Here is a 16,709-nt window from a genome sequence, read left to right as displayed (position 1 = left end):
ATATGTATAAATTGCAATTCACTAAAAAGCCAAAGGTATTATCCCTCTATGCACAAAAATCATGTTTCAGAAAGAACACAGAGTTGTTTTATTTCTGTTAAATCAATGCCTTAAAATAGTACGTTTCATCAGTTTCACTTTCACATCCAGAAAGTCCCCAAAGGTTTCCTACCTGAAGCTGGCCATATTTTAAGTGCAAAACAGGCTGAGCGCTATCTAAATCTAGATAAAACTCATTGGTTTGTAATCTGCACAATGATCTATACATCTAAATCTATATGCAAATCAAATGCTTTCATGCGTTGGAGCATTCCAAAGCACCCAGGGCTAAGAGCGCGAGGTTCTTGCAGATTCTTCCCCGGCTACTCTTCTCCTTCCCCTCTATTTATTTATACTAGCTACCTAAATAATTCACACTGCCTGCTTTTCAGCCCGAATGTTGCTCAGAAGAGGCCTACAATGAGCTATTGCAGTCACCAGATGGACTCATGAATGCAGCAGGTGGGGCAGATGGCAAGGCGCCCTGTCTGATGCTGCTTGCTTCGGCATGGGCTGCCTTTCCTTCCAGGTACATTATCATCATCCTAACACTGAGCGGTGTGTAGTTTGCAGGTGGGGTGGAAGTGGGGCACTGGCAAATCCTTCACGTGCAATCCTAGAGGAATCGTAAATTACCAGCTGCCCTCTTCCTCCCTGCCCCCCACCTCCAGCAATCCCGGATGTTTTATGCTGTTGCTTTGTTAGTGGGTTTTTTAAGACTATGGTGAAGGTTTCGCAAGGCTTTTTTGGCACTGTGCATTAAGAAGGAGGCATCCATTTTTCAAATTTCATCTCGGTTTAATAAAAAGTGAAGAAAAGAGGATTCGAGGGGATGGACACTGGAAAAGTTAGGGAGACTATGAGGGAAAAAAAGGTATTCTCAGAAGCATTTTGCAAAAAGCACAAATGAAGTGAAAATATAGATGAGATGACTCAGCTCATGTCTGCAACGCATTTCTATAAAGGTAAGCTGCTCTCTGCATCTCTCAAGTGGAGGAGGTAAAAACTGTATTTTTATAGCTTTTCGGTGTTGCAGAAAATATTAGCTGTGCCCAAGTTAAGACAGTTCTTTGTCTCATATTTCTAGTGTCATTTCCAAAAAGTGCAGCATTTCCCTTCCAAAGTTCGTAATTCCATCGCACTAAACACATAAAAAACCTGCAATGTGTATCACTTGAAATGGGAAAGTTGCACCATCATGATGCCAGGCTATCATGAGACAACCACTCAGTAACATGTAGTATAAATTTTAATTGAGCATAAACATTTGACAAAAAGTCTCCCGGGATACCTCTGGCATATTCGGATTGGCAATGGTACCATGATACCATGATACCATGATTTTAATCCTTCCATAAACTTAACTGATGCCAATATAAATCTTATTACCTAACTTCACTAATCATCTAATTATAAACATCTAAAAATGCAAAAGAGAATAATTTTAATCTGAAGCAAACCAAGCTGTATCTCCTGGAAAATATATAAATAAAACATTTTAATAAAATGAATCCACTGAAGATGCTGCAAAGACAGAGAACAGCTTTGAATTCCATCCTCGAGTCCTCAGGCAAATTGAAATCCCAGGCTTTTGGGAACAGAGCTGGACAGTTTTGCAGGAATGCTGGACAAAGACAGTAGCTGTGAGATTATCTCAAGATCAAGGGCAAGGTTTCCTTATAAAAATGACCTCTCAACAGTCATTTACCTCGATTAGAATGAATTTACTAATTCAGACCTTTTCCTCCCAGTCAAACCACACAAGCCTTCTAGAGTTCAGATAAATCCCCCTTGCTTCTCGTACGATCTGGGAAATATTTTTTTTTCACCTGATCTTTTTAAAGCCTTTTCCCAGTTTCATTTCCAGTCTAATAAACAGACCATATACAAGTAATTCAGAGCATTTGAAGATGTAATGGCAACTCTGGCGATCAATTCTTCAAAGGTTTCACACGAAGCCAGCTTGGGCCAGCTTCTTAGCTGAGGGAGCACAGGCCAGACCAGACCTGACTGCTCCAAGACCCTCAACCACGCTTTTGCAACATGAGGGTCAAAATACACAACTAATTGTGGTCATGGGTGCTAACTTCATACCAGCTTTAAAAGGCCCAAACCAGAAAATCAGGATGGAAGCTTCAATTTGCTTTATGTAAAACTCCTGCTACCTAAATTCCTGAAATCATTTGCTGAAGATTGCTCCAGCTATAAATTGAAGACTTAAATATAAAAAGTCCAATTTTAAGTGTTTTTTTATGCACTCAAGATCATTTTATATTTTCCTCATTTATTTCAGACTCTTAGTGCCCAGGACAGTGCCTGCACACAGTCAAATATTTTGGATGAATGATCAAGAAAATGCAGTTTAATGCACAAAATTGATTGCTTTAATGATTTAAAAAATGGCAAAGGAATGCATGTAATCTTTTATGATGCAACGTGAGAAGTTACTGTAAGCAATCAATTTGACACTAGAGAGTTGGCTATAGAAAATACACTGCAAAGATCAATTCTAAACTGGTATCTTCTAAACTTGATTTCATTAACTATCATTAAGCTATTTGCCCACAACCTCGTTAATGTACATAATCAGGGGTACTTAATACTAAACAGAAGGAAATGGACATTTCTTAGGGAGAAACACATTAAACAGGCAAATGGTAATAAATGAACATTTTAAGATAGTAACTGTAAAATTAAAATATAATTTTTAGGATTTATATATCTCATAATGGTTTGGATATTCTTGGTGTAGTGAATGTGCATTCAGACTGTCACAATTAAACTGCCGGGCAATATTACTTCCAAAATAAAAGTAGGAGCAAAGTTTCAGCTAAAAAAAAAACACCTACCATTTAAAATACAAAAACCAGAAAATACAAGCAAAAGGTGAAGGAATGAGTGGTTAATTACAATTTAAGCCCTAGATATAAAAGATAATAAAGGATGGTAAAAAAAAAGTTGCTGAAAATGAATAATTAAAATTTTGATTTTTGACATGGAAAAATTATTCTTTTAGTAAAGTCTATAAGATATTCTCAAACAGATCCATGTTATATAAATATCTATATTTGAATATACTTTTTGGAGCATCAGAAATCAGTGTCGTACTACTTTGCACAAATGCAAAAAACCCTGCATTTGCTTTCTATGTGTTTAAAGAAGACTTTGTACATGTGTGTGCCTGTATCTCTGTGTGTGTCTGTGTAATACAATTTCTCTGAATGAATTGTTATTTCCTTATCTCAGATGTCTTTCTTGATGTGACCAAGTCTTAAAGTTTCAAGATACAAGATACCCTAAACCTAGAAAACACAGATATCCTAATATTAGCCTGATACAGGGTATATACTAGAATTAGCATAATTTAAAGAGAAACATATATTTCAATGCCATCTTTCTCTTTCCTAAATAAAATATAGAGAAAAGTGGTTAAATGCCATAAATTCAATGCAGTGCCCAATCTGTTAAACTCACACAGTCCCCTACATTAACTATGACATTTTTTGCCAGCTTTCTTGCTCCTGGGTAGGTGGCACTGACTGAAAAAAAAAAAATGGGGGTAGTGGTGGCTATAATCTCTAACGAAATTACTTACTGTGTTTATTTGTGGCTTACCCACCTAGGTGAAACTACAAATTAAGTCACATTATGAAACACACAAAATCTTACAATAAACCAACCAGTAATATTCCTAAGCGGTGGGAAATAGAGCATCCTGAATGACTATCAACTTTAAATTTGAAGTCTCTTTGCAATATTAACCTGTAATCCTGGTTCAGGATTCACCTAGACCACTTCTGTTCTGTTTTGCTTCCCCCCTCTAAAAGTCTAAGAAGAATTTTCCACGTAAGTTTTGAGTTTATAAAAGGAGAGCGAGGGTGAGTGCATGATCTCCAGCATACCTTCCCGGCACCTAAACAACTATTTGCTTAAGCCCCTTGAACACTGTTTAGTAAACAAGGAGTGGACGGGACCAGAGTGACTTCTATCTTCCAGCCCTGCCGTCCTTTTAAAAGCAAGGCAGGGGTTCTGTTTTTAGTACACACTTTGGTTCAGCGTTAATCCTGTTTTATGTTGTTCGCACCTGCTGCTGACTAGCAGCCTGCTGATGGGCTGGGGCTCACGCTGCTCAGAGAAATCCCACTCAACTGAGAAGCTGGACAAAAGCTACTGGACAGAGCTGGAGACAAAGCCTGAGCCGGGGCCTGAATACAGGAGAAGCAGATCCCACCAAATCTCTCCTCTCACTTGCAAATAAGGCTGCGATGTCCCAAGTTTGCCACCCAACAATAAACGCAACCGATTGCTCTTTTTCTGAAAGACTGAACCCCATTGGCTTATTTCTGTTCTTCAGCTTTTTATATATTTTGGTAAAATGAATGCCAATACAGGAAAAAAAAAGTCACTCTAATCAGGTGTACATGCCAGTCTCTCTTTGTGTCCTTACCAAAAGAATCTGTACCTGAAATGAACCTAATTATTAATTTAAAACATCCTATAGCTCACCTCTCTATTCACAGAATTTTACATCCAAAATGAACGGAGAGAGAAAAAAGATACTCTGCCATCAGTGGCCACCGTTGGACCAGGACAGCGACTTGGACGCTAAGACGGCTCTCCCCCGCCCCCTCCCCACCCTGCACTGCATGTGCCTAATAGCAAACATCAAAAGGAATGCCTTCTTTTTTGATCTTAGTACCAGTGATAAATCAAATGCAGTGCCACAGACAGGGGGGAAATGCACTACGAAGGGAAAACTCGGAGACTGACAGTGGGACCAGTCGAAGGCATTCGCTCAATCAAGTTCCAGTAAACGATGCCCACCCTCCGTCTCTGAGAAACAAGATGTAAGCTGTCACGCGCTTACCCAGAGCGAGGAAAACTCACCCAGTCCTGACGTGACACTCAGTCAAGATGCACTTCGCGCTGATGTTTCCAGCGGGGGCACCCGAGCCCCCTCCCTCCCAGCTCAGGGCACAGCCGGTTTCCTGCCCGTCTGGGAGCCGGATTCCGGCCGCAGGTAGGCACAGACAGCTCGGACCCGGGCCCGCACAGCGCAGCTCCCAGATGCGCCACACACCTGGGGGGCCCCAATGAAGACTCTGGGGGTCATTTTATTACATCTCCCGAAGCACCTCTCCTGCCCGCAACAGCCAGTAAGGCACCAGGGCCCCACTGCCAAGTCGGGGAGCTGAGCGTCCGCCTCACCCACGACGGGGCGCGGTTTGAAGGCCTCTCCGGGGGGAGCAGGCCAAGCGCTAACCAGCGCACCAAGGTTCTGTTACTGAAAGAACGTGCGGATCACGCATCTGAGCTGTTGGCATCTTTTCCCCAATGTGCTTTCCAACAATTTACCCTGAGCAACGTACTCTTTTGGAGCATTGGTACCAGAGCCTAACTCCCTCGGTTGTGCCACTCTTCCTCAGCAGGTGGACAATTTACGGGGATGCTCAGAAGCAGCGTGGCTAAAACAGGTGAGAAGCCAGATAAACGCACACGTTTCCAGTGTGCATAATACTGGGTTCCTGAGAACTCTCTAACGGTGTTAAAGTTGTCCAGATATGATACTATAATATACTCCCCATAAATGTAGACAGAATTCATGTCTCTCATCACCTGACAGAGCCCAACATAAAAAAAAAGAGTTGTCACTTTCAATTTGTTTATGGAATACAAACAATATAGGAATAAATTCAACTACTATGTCGAATCACACAAAATTGTTTATATTTGACCATTGTCTGACTTAGGAAAACGGCAATTTCAGGTGTTTCAGCCTTATTTAATTAGAATCCTATTATCTCATTTTCATGCAAAGAAAGCCTGAACTTTTGGCTGGGAATTTCATAACTCCAAACTAGCCTTCCCCCTGGTTTTCCCTCAGAAAGCCACCTCTAGATTTGTTTTGTTTTGTTTTGTTTTTTAATTACTCTCAAAATGGGAGAATTTTTTAAAGTATATTTCAGGACTTGGACCTGTTAAGATTTGGGGTAAGAGGCCCTAGCAGTAAAAATTTTCCTGGAAATCAAGTTTTGCCCATTAGACTATTCACACATTCAAAGGAGCGGTGACAATAAGGCTCACCTTTTGGAGAAGCAATTTGGTGATTGCTTAACAGAAAAGAGCAAAGGTTTCATCCCCAAGGGTCAAGACTACACCAAGGTGCAATAGGATGGAAACTGTCATCCTTGAGATCCTTCACTCAAGGACTTGAATCATGGACGATCTTTTCCCCCCAGTGACTTTGTAAGTTTGCTCAAAACAGAAGGATTTCGGGGTATCAGCGGTAGCAGCGGCTTCCAGATCAAACGATATTTAGGGTTTTACACGTAGTGTTGGCAACATGATGAACACGCTCAGATAAGAAGGGAAAAAAGAAGTGGCCGCTGTGAGTTTGATCACCTCCCAGGGCCGCTCTGAAGCGCGCCCACTTCTGAAGAAAAGTTAAGACCCCCTTAGTTTGATGATTGTGCTTGCTTTCCCCAGGCAGGAATTTTTATTTCAGTTTGGATCTTAAACCATTACATTTCCAGTGATGCATTTTTATGTTTACAATTGACATCTTCGTAAAAGAATGAAAACCTTTGAGCAACAGCCCAACGGCATGAAAGTTGCTGGCAGTAAGTCCTTAAATTATTTTACACCTAAACGGAGGCCAGTTGTTTTTAGTTAAAATTTAATAAACCTTAAACTGATGACCTTTCTTGCACAGAAAGGCCCAGAGTTGCAAAAAACGAACTTTCCAATGAAATATATTTTAAGGAACTAGTGCTGAACAAAGGGCTATTTAAAGCTGAACGCTTTGTCAATTTATCAGCTTGTGAACATTCTGTTCCTGAATTCCCCACTGCGGCTGAATGTATAGAGCGGTGGTGCCTTGCTTAATCGAATCCTATTGATTCAAGTGTGTCACAGTGATCTCATTGAGAGTAATCAATAGTAATCCAAAATCAATCAATCTGCTCTCACACTATCATTTATCAAATCTGAATACGCCAAATTATTTGCAGGCGTCAAATTACAAAGAGGAGGAGAGGGTAGTGCTGGGAAAGTTAATGGTTTATATTGAAGAGCAAAACCAATCTCTCTTTTTTTTTAAGGGGAGGTGCTCTAAAATGGACTACTACTTGGACAAATACATTTATCTTCTCATTAACGTACACTAAATTTATAATTAATCTCATTGTCTTCCTGGGGCGGGGGGGAAGATTTCTTGGAGAGGAGTTTGCTGGTGCAGCAGAAGTGACAGAAACTTACAGATGCCCCAACTTACTTCGCAGAGCATGCCAGCATTTTCCAAGTCTGATAAGCTAAGTTTCAAATGCCTGTCACCCATCTGCTGGTAAACAAGGAGACTTGACTGGCATAGGACAGAACTGCATCTTCTCACATCAGAAATGATGTTGAATAGAATTGGAGTGGAAAAAGGAATACTTAATTTCTCCAGACAATGAACCGCATAGATGCACCTGTTTATCAAAGAAGCTGCGGTTGATGCTGAAGGTTCCTTTATCAACATATTCACCTGTAATTGAGTCCAGGTAATAAATCCTTCTATTCATTACAACACACTCAAAAGCACCCCTACCACTTAACTTGAATGAAAAAAGGCACAGAGTGTCTAAAACATTTACTTTCGCTAATGTAAAAGTGTTGGCATTTTACCTCATTCCCGATAAGCTGGTGCCAGTGGAAGTGATTATTCTTTTCTTATTCAAAGCCTATCAGCATTTTCGAAAAGCTCTCTCAATCTTATCAGGTGTATGAACAGCACAGTTACTGAAAACAGTTTGTACTGCTCCTCTCTCTTTCTGCCAAGCTATCTGATAAACCCCCAACTAACTAACTGCATTTACACACAATCAAACATAAGTTGTATCTTCCCCGCACTGTCGCCAGATTCCAGTCGGCCTAGGTTTTTCTGCGGTGACATTAACTTAACAAAAATGTCAGCAGCAAGTACCCCAAACTGACAACAATCAAGAAAACACTATAAAAGCACTCAGCTAGAATGCACGACAAACAGAGGCGAAAGAAAAACAAATATGAAAAGTTGAAAGCAATCTCTTTGGAATTCAGGGGGTGGGGAGGGGGGCATAAAATGGACTGTGGATGCAAATAGAGCTGGACATCATGCACTTACCTTTTACCAAAGTAAATGATCCTTTAGCAAAATGTATGAACAGAAAAATAGAAAGTTTCAAAGAAATTACTGCTAGGATCGAGGGGGTTCAGGAAAGTTTTTAAGAACTGAGCAGGCATTTCCCCCACATTTCAGGTTATCTCAATGTGGGGCAGAGAAGTTCTATACTGTAAGCAAAGTAAGACAATAGACAATATCACTGAACTTACCCCATAAACTGAAGACAAGATAGAAATCAAGGCTGTCACATATGGTGACCACATTCTCAGGATAGATTTTTCCAATCATTAAAACCCTCAAAAATGCTCTAGACATTAAAGTTTTGTTCACTACAAGGAAATAAAAAAAATACAAAAATACAATTTGAGTGTTTAGCCTCATCATTTTTCTCATTCTTTAGACTTAACCAACTGAGCAGTTCCATATAAAGGTATGAAAAAAGAATCCTCATCCAGACGAACGTAAGTAAATGAGCTGCTCTCCCTTTCCATCTGTTAAAAAAAAATGCTTAAACCAATTCATGGCTCATACGAATTGAGAGACATACCTAATCATTTCCGGATAGTTCTTTGGAGCATGAAAGATAACAATGATATTTCTAGAACATAAGAGAAATATGAAATCTCCTTGAACAACTGAGTAACAAATCCCTGACCCCAGGAAAGAATCTCTGCTGGGGCTTCTGTGCATAAATTGTCCATTTGTTCCTCACCTCCCTTTGCTGAATGGCTAGGAGAGAAAAGGAAAAGGCAGCCACATGCTCCCACCTGAGCCCAACTCCTGATTCTGTCTAGACTCCAAGAACAGAACGAGCCTTTCCTTAGATGGGGGAGCAGTAAGACGCATCAGCCAAGTGTGGAGTTCAGGGCAACTCAGCTGATGGTTGCCTTTCCATCTGTGACACCATGATCCCACGACGGGTGAGATGGGTCACATTTAAGTCTATGGATAACAAGGATGCTTCTGTCATTTCAAAGGATCCAGAATCAACTGTATACAGTTACTTTCTCCTAAGAAAAAGACACGATTCTCATCAATCATCTCTATCTTTCCCTTTCTTTGGCCAGGAACACTTGGTTGTGGGTGTAATATTCCTCTTCCAAATATCTCATCTGTTTTAGTAGGTTAATGGCTATGAAGAAAGCATTGTTTGAGTATCCCTTCACTCATGGAAAAAAAAATGAATACAATTTAACATGGCCATCTTACATTTTTGGAGAAGTTAAAGCACTACAGTAATTTGGAATTATGGAAGGCAAAGGGCAATTGATTGAACAACCTCACATTTGAATTTTTCTCTTAAGTCCCTCAGTCTCTATAATTTTTCATATGACTCGCTAATTTTGCTAACTCTGAACATAATTTTAGGTATTCTTTTCAAAGAAAAATAAATTCCTATCAATATAAAATGTTACAACACATTAGCTGCCTTGAAAAGTATGCCTTTTCAAACATTTTAACTCATATTAGATTAAAAAGAAAGTAAACATATTTATTTATTGAGTCTTTTGTTTAAATTCTCAAAAGCTATTACAAATGAGTAAAATATTCCCAGAGTAGATGAAAAAGGAATTACCATGTACAAAGATATTTTGGTGCCTACGTTCTTGATTTGCTTTTTTTAATTTAATTTTTTTGCCTATTGAATAAGCCATAAAGAAGAAAGCACATGATTCTTTTTCTCTTTCTCAGAAAAATGTATGCAAAGTACAACAAAAAAAGTCCCTTGTTAAAAGTGGACTGATAAGTTCATTTGTGTCTTTTTTTTTTTAGATTCCACATATAAGTGATATCATATGGTATTTTTCTTTCTCTTTCTGGCTTATTTCTTTATACTATATAGCACAGGGAACTATATTTAATATCTTATAGTAACCTATAATGAAAAAGAATATGAAAACAAACATAGGTATGTATATGAATGACTGAAGCATTATGCTGTACACAGAAACTGACACAACATTGTAAACTGACTATATTTCAATAAAGAAAAAAAAGGACTGAGAATGCTCTGTCTGATTCTCCACTTCTTAAAGTCTTTATATACAACACACATAAGAGCAACTGAGGCTCGCTACTTCAGACTTTTTTAGAAACAAAATCCCATTAATACTTCCACAATAGTAGGAAGATTTGAACATGCTTCAGTTATATCTTTTTTTTTTAAATGAAACTCATTATTATCTAGGTTTTCTGTATTCCCATAGCTATAGTTTTCAAGAGAAGTAAAACAAAGCTGGGTTTCATTATGCTTCTACTGTCATCAGTCTCTGATACAATATGAGAATTTATTGGTAGCTTCCCTTTTATTTAGTACCGTCTTAAGCAACTGTTTGTGGAGGTGTATGAGGAAGCAAAGTTAAATTGACACGTCTGTGATATGCCTGACAGCCCTCAGTATGCCTGATATTAATTTGTTTTCTTTGGCTAGGTAAGTGCTGCCAAAGCACATTATCCATAATGTGGACTTCCAATCAAAGTGATGAAAAGTATATATGCAATTTTGTTTCACTCAAAGCCATATGAGAAGGCACAGTGGAATGTATGTGACAGAGACTTGCCTTTGATAATTAAAATAGAAATTTACTTTTAAGTTCTTTTTTTTTTTACCATGTAATCTGATCTTAGGTAGGTGCTCTATGAGTTTAACACCTCAAATGACTATTTAATAGATTTTAAATGCCAAAAGCCAGTGTGTTTTCCTTTATTATATTGTGTGAAAGAATTCCACATAGCCACAGGCTGCATTTCTAATGGCTAGAGTTGCATGTTATACATCTGTATTCAAATGCACATAGAGATCTATGCCGTATATTGAAATGGACTTTAATTGGCCAGTGAGAAGCCAATTTATTTAAAACTGTACTTTTTCTGTTAACTGCTTTGCCTTACTGAGTGAGTGATCTTCCAAATATACATGCATAGCCATCACTTATAATAGCATACCATTTGAAAAATCAAAACATAAAAAGCAAGTTTCCTCCAAACATTTACAAATATTTTTTAAAAAATTAATGGGGGAGGACACATGTAGGGGCATATACACAACACACAATCTAAATCTTCTCAGTTTGATGCTTTTGTATAACTGATCGGAAAATACACTTGGAAAATACTGAGAACTAGTGTTCAAATCAGGGAAAAAGAAACATCTGGCACTTCTGTAAAGAATAAGTAGAGAGAAAAGATGTGTTTATTATACTTCTAAATGGAAATTATTTTTATTAGCTAGGAACCTAGACCTTGGAAGACTAAGTCTAAAATGAATTTGAAACCAGGATAACATGCCAGGTAAATCCTTCAAAAGGCAGAAGGCTGTCCCTTAACACCCTCAGATAATAAAGCAGCTAACTTCAGGCAGATGGATTGGCATAAGAAACAGCAGGATTTTTTTTTTAACAAGAAACATTATATTTGTTAAATCATTATACAAACAAATCAAGGTAGGAAATGAATCAAGGAATTTAAACAAAATATGAATTGGAGTAAGAATTTGAAAAGAAAGAGCATTTGGATAAGTGTTTACTCTCAACATTCATTCAGATTTACTAAGCAAAATCAGAGACCTTTAAATTTACCTCCTAGAATAAAATTCAAAAATTCAGAAATCAATTGATACATTTTATATGGATAGAATACTTATTAATTTTCTGTATTTGCTTTTAGCAAAAAAAAAAGAAAATGACATATTTATGCAGTACAGATAAATGAAATTCATATTTTGCATTTATTTAAAAGCTATCATATCTACATTAAGATATGTTTGTCAGGCCCAATTGTATAAGAAAACAATGTAGCCAAGAGCTAATTCAAAGCTATTTCTTGGATATGAGCCCAAACCATTAAATTATGCATTTAATATTAGTGGCTTATTTCCTATTTTACAAGTTATTTATGATTACTAGATACTGAATTTTAACATGATAATAATTCAAAATTTATAAAATCAGAAACAAATTAATGTGCTAGGTTACCTGTTACCTGTCTTTTATATAGTGGTTAAATCAATTTAGTTTAAAATCAGACTTGGTAAATACCTGAAATACTAATTCCAGGTTAAAATTATGCCTGGTAAATTTAACTGGCAACTAACTGATTAGAAAAATATTTGAGACCCACTTTATTATATAAACATACATGAAAACTCTCAACAGCATACCTATATTCTGCATATACACCTCTCCCCGTATTTCACATGCATACCATACATGCACACAAACACACACACACGTGTGTGGTATATTCTATTGACTGCTTTGGATTTTAAAGTACTATATGTGTAGCTACTTATTTATAATGGTACAGACCATGGGCATCCATATACACACAGCTGTGAGAATAATAATCAACAGAAAAACATACAAAATGCAGTAAGAAAGAATGTCGAGCGGCAGGGATGTTGGTGTCATCCCTGGACTATCAAATACACACATAAGTATGATTGGAGAAAGAGAACCTAAATATTTCACTGTCAGAGAATATAGAAAACAGTAATTCATTTCTATCTCATGTGCTTTAGGACAATGACAATTTAATACAAGGCCAGAGGATGTAAAAGAGATAAAAACTGAACAAACAGGGGCCAGTGTAATCAAAGATTTTCTCCAGAGAGCTGGCTGCGGCCGGAGCTCATATGCACTTATAACAGATCAACATTGTATTGTTTCTCTCTTCTCTGAATTTTCTATGAAGCAAAATTCAGAGCAAAGCTTATCTGCTGCAATGAATTTAAGGTTCCATCGAGATACCCAATGCCTTCCCCTTATTTCTAAACGCTTGAGAGGTGATTCTCAAAAGTTTATTTGATATTAATTGGTGTAATAGAAATCACTGCTATCAGTTGCCACTTGTATGGCAAAGTATCAACCATAAGCACAGATTTTAATTTATTTTATGAAATAATATAAGCAAAGCATTCAGTGCTGAGCAGCACTTTAGAAGTAAAACAAAGAAATATTTTGTATAGTCACTAGGCTGAAACAAATGTTGAGGAATTTTTCACAAGTGATACGGACTTGAGATTGGGCATTATGCCTACCTTCCAAAAGAACGGCCTCTTCTTTGTCTGTAGTTCTTGCAGAAGTGAGGTATTGTGAAAGTATTGTTAAACAGACTCAGAGAAGTTACCTGCCCTCTTTGATGAATAGCACCATGTACCTAAAATTAATTGCAAAAGTATGGCCCGGCTAATGAGATGGTCCTTATCTTTTTTCAGCACAGGAAGCACAAGTATTTTTCTGCGGGCTCAATATTTTACAAAAAAAAAAAAAAAAAAGCCTAAAGTATTATTAACTCAGTAAAAATCTGATTAAAAGACCTCAAAGACACAAAAGAACATAAATTCTAAGATCTGGAAAATTTGAAGTTAAAACTAATTTCCTGCATTATTTTCTTTTTAAGCCTCTAATTTATTTTCTTTTTTACTTTAAAAAGAATAACCACCATTTCCTACTCCCCTGGATTCAATTAGCAATTTTTAAAGCTGAATTACAATACCATCCTTTATAAGATGGCCAATATATATCACAGGTCAGATTAAATCAAAGAAATATATCAAAAGCCGTCAATTTAGAATTAAAAAAAAAAAAAGAACAATGATACCTTATTGGGGGGAAAACACTGGAAAAATGATCATCCATGCAAGAGAATTAATGGATATCCACAAGGGCTTTGCTAATAACATGGGTTAATTACCGCTGCAAGACACTAGGCTCAGTAAATAAAGCTGCAGTGCCATAAACACATTAAGATGAGAAACCATCCCTGTAAGGACCAGCCAACACCATCACCCTTGCCTCTGCCCAGGAAATGGGAAGCTGTTTTCCAGCCCTTTCTGTAAAAAGAGGATTTCTAAACTTACCACCCAATGTGTATAGGGTAATACATAAATACACTGACACAAAGGGCTAGTGAAGCACCGGGTGCCCTGTTACTTACTCACCACTCCCATTCCACATTGATTCCATTAACTCAGAACACTTTTTTGCTTGCTCCCAGAAGAAAAATCATAATGTTACATAATACACACTGTCTGGCTATTTTGACCATATACAGTTTGGAATATGTACAGTGGTTATTTAATTTTTAGAGAAATAGAATTGATCTGTTCTCTTTAGTGACGTGACTGGGCAAGGTTACCGGACTCTACAGCTTAGGAGCACTTACCCCTAAGTGCAGCTGGTTGTCACTTCCAGCAATTTACAAAGAAATCATCCAAAAACCCCTACCTTTAAGTCTGCAGGTGTTTGCAACAGATTTACAGAGAAGAAATAGGAAGAAAAGTAACATGAGCTCCAAGTCTGGAGTTTAAGTATTCTTTCTTAGAAAAATAAACTTTAAGTGTCTGTCCATAGTTCTCAAATAATATCACATCTCAAAGGACTCAGGCAAGCCCCCATCTTTTTTAAAAGAATTGTATCTACTCTGATTTAGGCTTTTTGTTGTTGTTACTGTATACATTTTTCCTTCCTGCCTATTTTTCAGTCCTTATATTTTGACATGACAGTATTACTTTTGGATAGTTGTATTTCAATTTACTTTAGCTTTTAACAAGGAGGGAGGAGGCAGAGGAAAAACAAAATCAAACCCTTAAAGAGAAAGAGTAGATCTCACAAAATAAAACTTGCATAGTTCCAAACAGGGAATCTTAAAACACAGATCTGTTTAATTTTCGATGCCTGGATTTCAATGATCAGGCTGAAATTTACTAAACTGTTCCCTCTTTGCCTTGCCTGCTTTGGAGTGTTTCAATTGCCTTTCCTTCTTCCAACAGCTGTGACAACTGTTAAAACAGTCAGTAAAATTAAGTCCGCTCTATAATCCTGTAGTCAATGTTACATTTTAATCAGAGGTTGAAAGGGAATCATGTGATGAACACACTCATTTAGAATGATCAGACTGACACATATGTCAAAATGAGCAGATATATTATTTTCATCTATTTATGCTATCAGTTATTACTGCTATTAAATGTGAAACAAGCTTTCAAGTATTATGTTCTTTAATGTGCTGGCACATTTCCTAAAATAAAAAAATACATACTTAGAGGTTAACATCTTAGGCTCTCCTAATGGTGGTCAATAAATTGTACGAATCTTTTTAACAGCCTCCGAAGTAGAAACTGTCCAATCTTTTCCGGTGAAACTGCATAACTCTGGTTTCATTTCTATGTATACACACACGTGATGGGGTTTAACCCAGCACAATTACTATGAATATTAATAGCATGTATAAATTCTGTGGTTTATTAATTGAGACAGAGAGGCAGATGCGTTGCTAAGCATTAGATCTTTCTGTCTGTCCAGTGAACCACGTAACCATCAGAACTGCATCCAGACAATAAATCTGTATTTTTTAAAGATGACTTTTAATGGAGCCAAAAAAAAAAGAAAGCTAGTTTGAATCTTGCGCCCAAGCCAAAAGGACATGTGCCCTGATTTCATTTAAATGCATCTGCTTTAAGAGGCTTATCTAAACTAATTATTCAAATTAGCTATAAGAAGTTAAATTCAAGGAAACTGCAAAGAAGCCCGGGGTGGAGGGGAGATTTTTAAAGTTTGTTTTGTTTATCTGTCAATGAGAGAAAGTTCAGAATCTGGGTGAGCTTGGATAATACATCCTTCCTGATGTGAAGATATTTTAAACTCTCCAGTTCTCCAGCCTCAGGTGCGCTAACCTTTCAACTGCACTTGGGTGGGCCGTCCCACCTTTGTTTTATTTTTCATTTTTATTTTCACAGAATTTAAGGGTGTTTCTTCCTTGGAGTGTTTTAAACTGACGCAAGCACAGCCTTCTCACCTTCCAGTCCCTCCTACGTCCATCCCTCAGCTAATATGCTGGTGCGAGTGTGTATGTGAGTGTGTACATGCAAGCATGCATATGTACACGCGCGCACACACTCACACTCATACACACACGAGGAGCCTCTGAGACTGCAAGTCACTTGTCATCTCTTGCTTAATTACAAAGCCATGCGATATGCAGTCACTAAGGACAGCTAGTGGACATCTACCTATAATGCACTACCTCCTCTTCTCTAGAGTTTTATATTTTCTTCACCATCTATAGAGAGAAATGTTTGCCAAGAGCACTCTTTTCAGAATTATAGCAGTTGGTATTACCGTAATGTGAAAGCAAAGCAATTTAACTGACTCAACAGAAAGAGGAACCAGTGACAGCTCCTGTGATCTACTAATATTTTATCTTAACAGGAGGCTGAAATTAAGTTTAAGACTGACTCATTTACACAAGAATGCCTAATTTACTCTTTTACCCTCTCCTCATTTGTCCCTCAGCTTTGGTAACCCAAATGTATATATTTCCCTGTGCAGAAAGATTATTCATAAATACGAATTAAACTGCATCTAAGAACCAAAGTACTTTTCTGCATTTTCTGGACCTGATATGTGAAACAAATCCACAATCTCAGCATTGTCTAGTCAAGGGGAAATTTAAAAAGTCACTACTGGTTCTTCTTTAGTTTTTCCCTCCCCTTAAATATTTATAATGTGTGAAAATCTCATGTTAC

At 37.5% G+C, this 16,709-nt stretch overlaps 1 protein-coding gene across 10 annotated transcripts in view; it reads right to left on the bottom strand.

Moving 5' to 3' along the window:
- The window catches only part of ESRRG (estrogen related receptor gamma), a 579,813-nt gene that overhangs the window by 194,341 nt on the left and 368,763 nt on the right, over positions 1 to 16,709 (bottom strand). The gene's annotated exons all lie outside the window — the stretch shown is intronic.

Source organism: Camelus dromedarius, chromosome 21, assembly GCF_036321535.1.
Source record: "Camelus dromedarius isolate mCamDro1 chromosome 21, mCamDro1.pat, whole genome shotgun sequence".
Lineage (NCBI taxonomy): Eukaryota > Metazoa > Chordata > Mammalia > Artiodactyla > Camelidae > Camelus > Camelus dromedarius.
The sequence above is the reverse complement of the archived record's forward strand: the minus strand, read 5'-3'. Positions and strand labels throughout refer to the sequence as shown.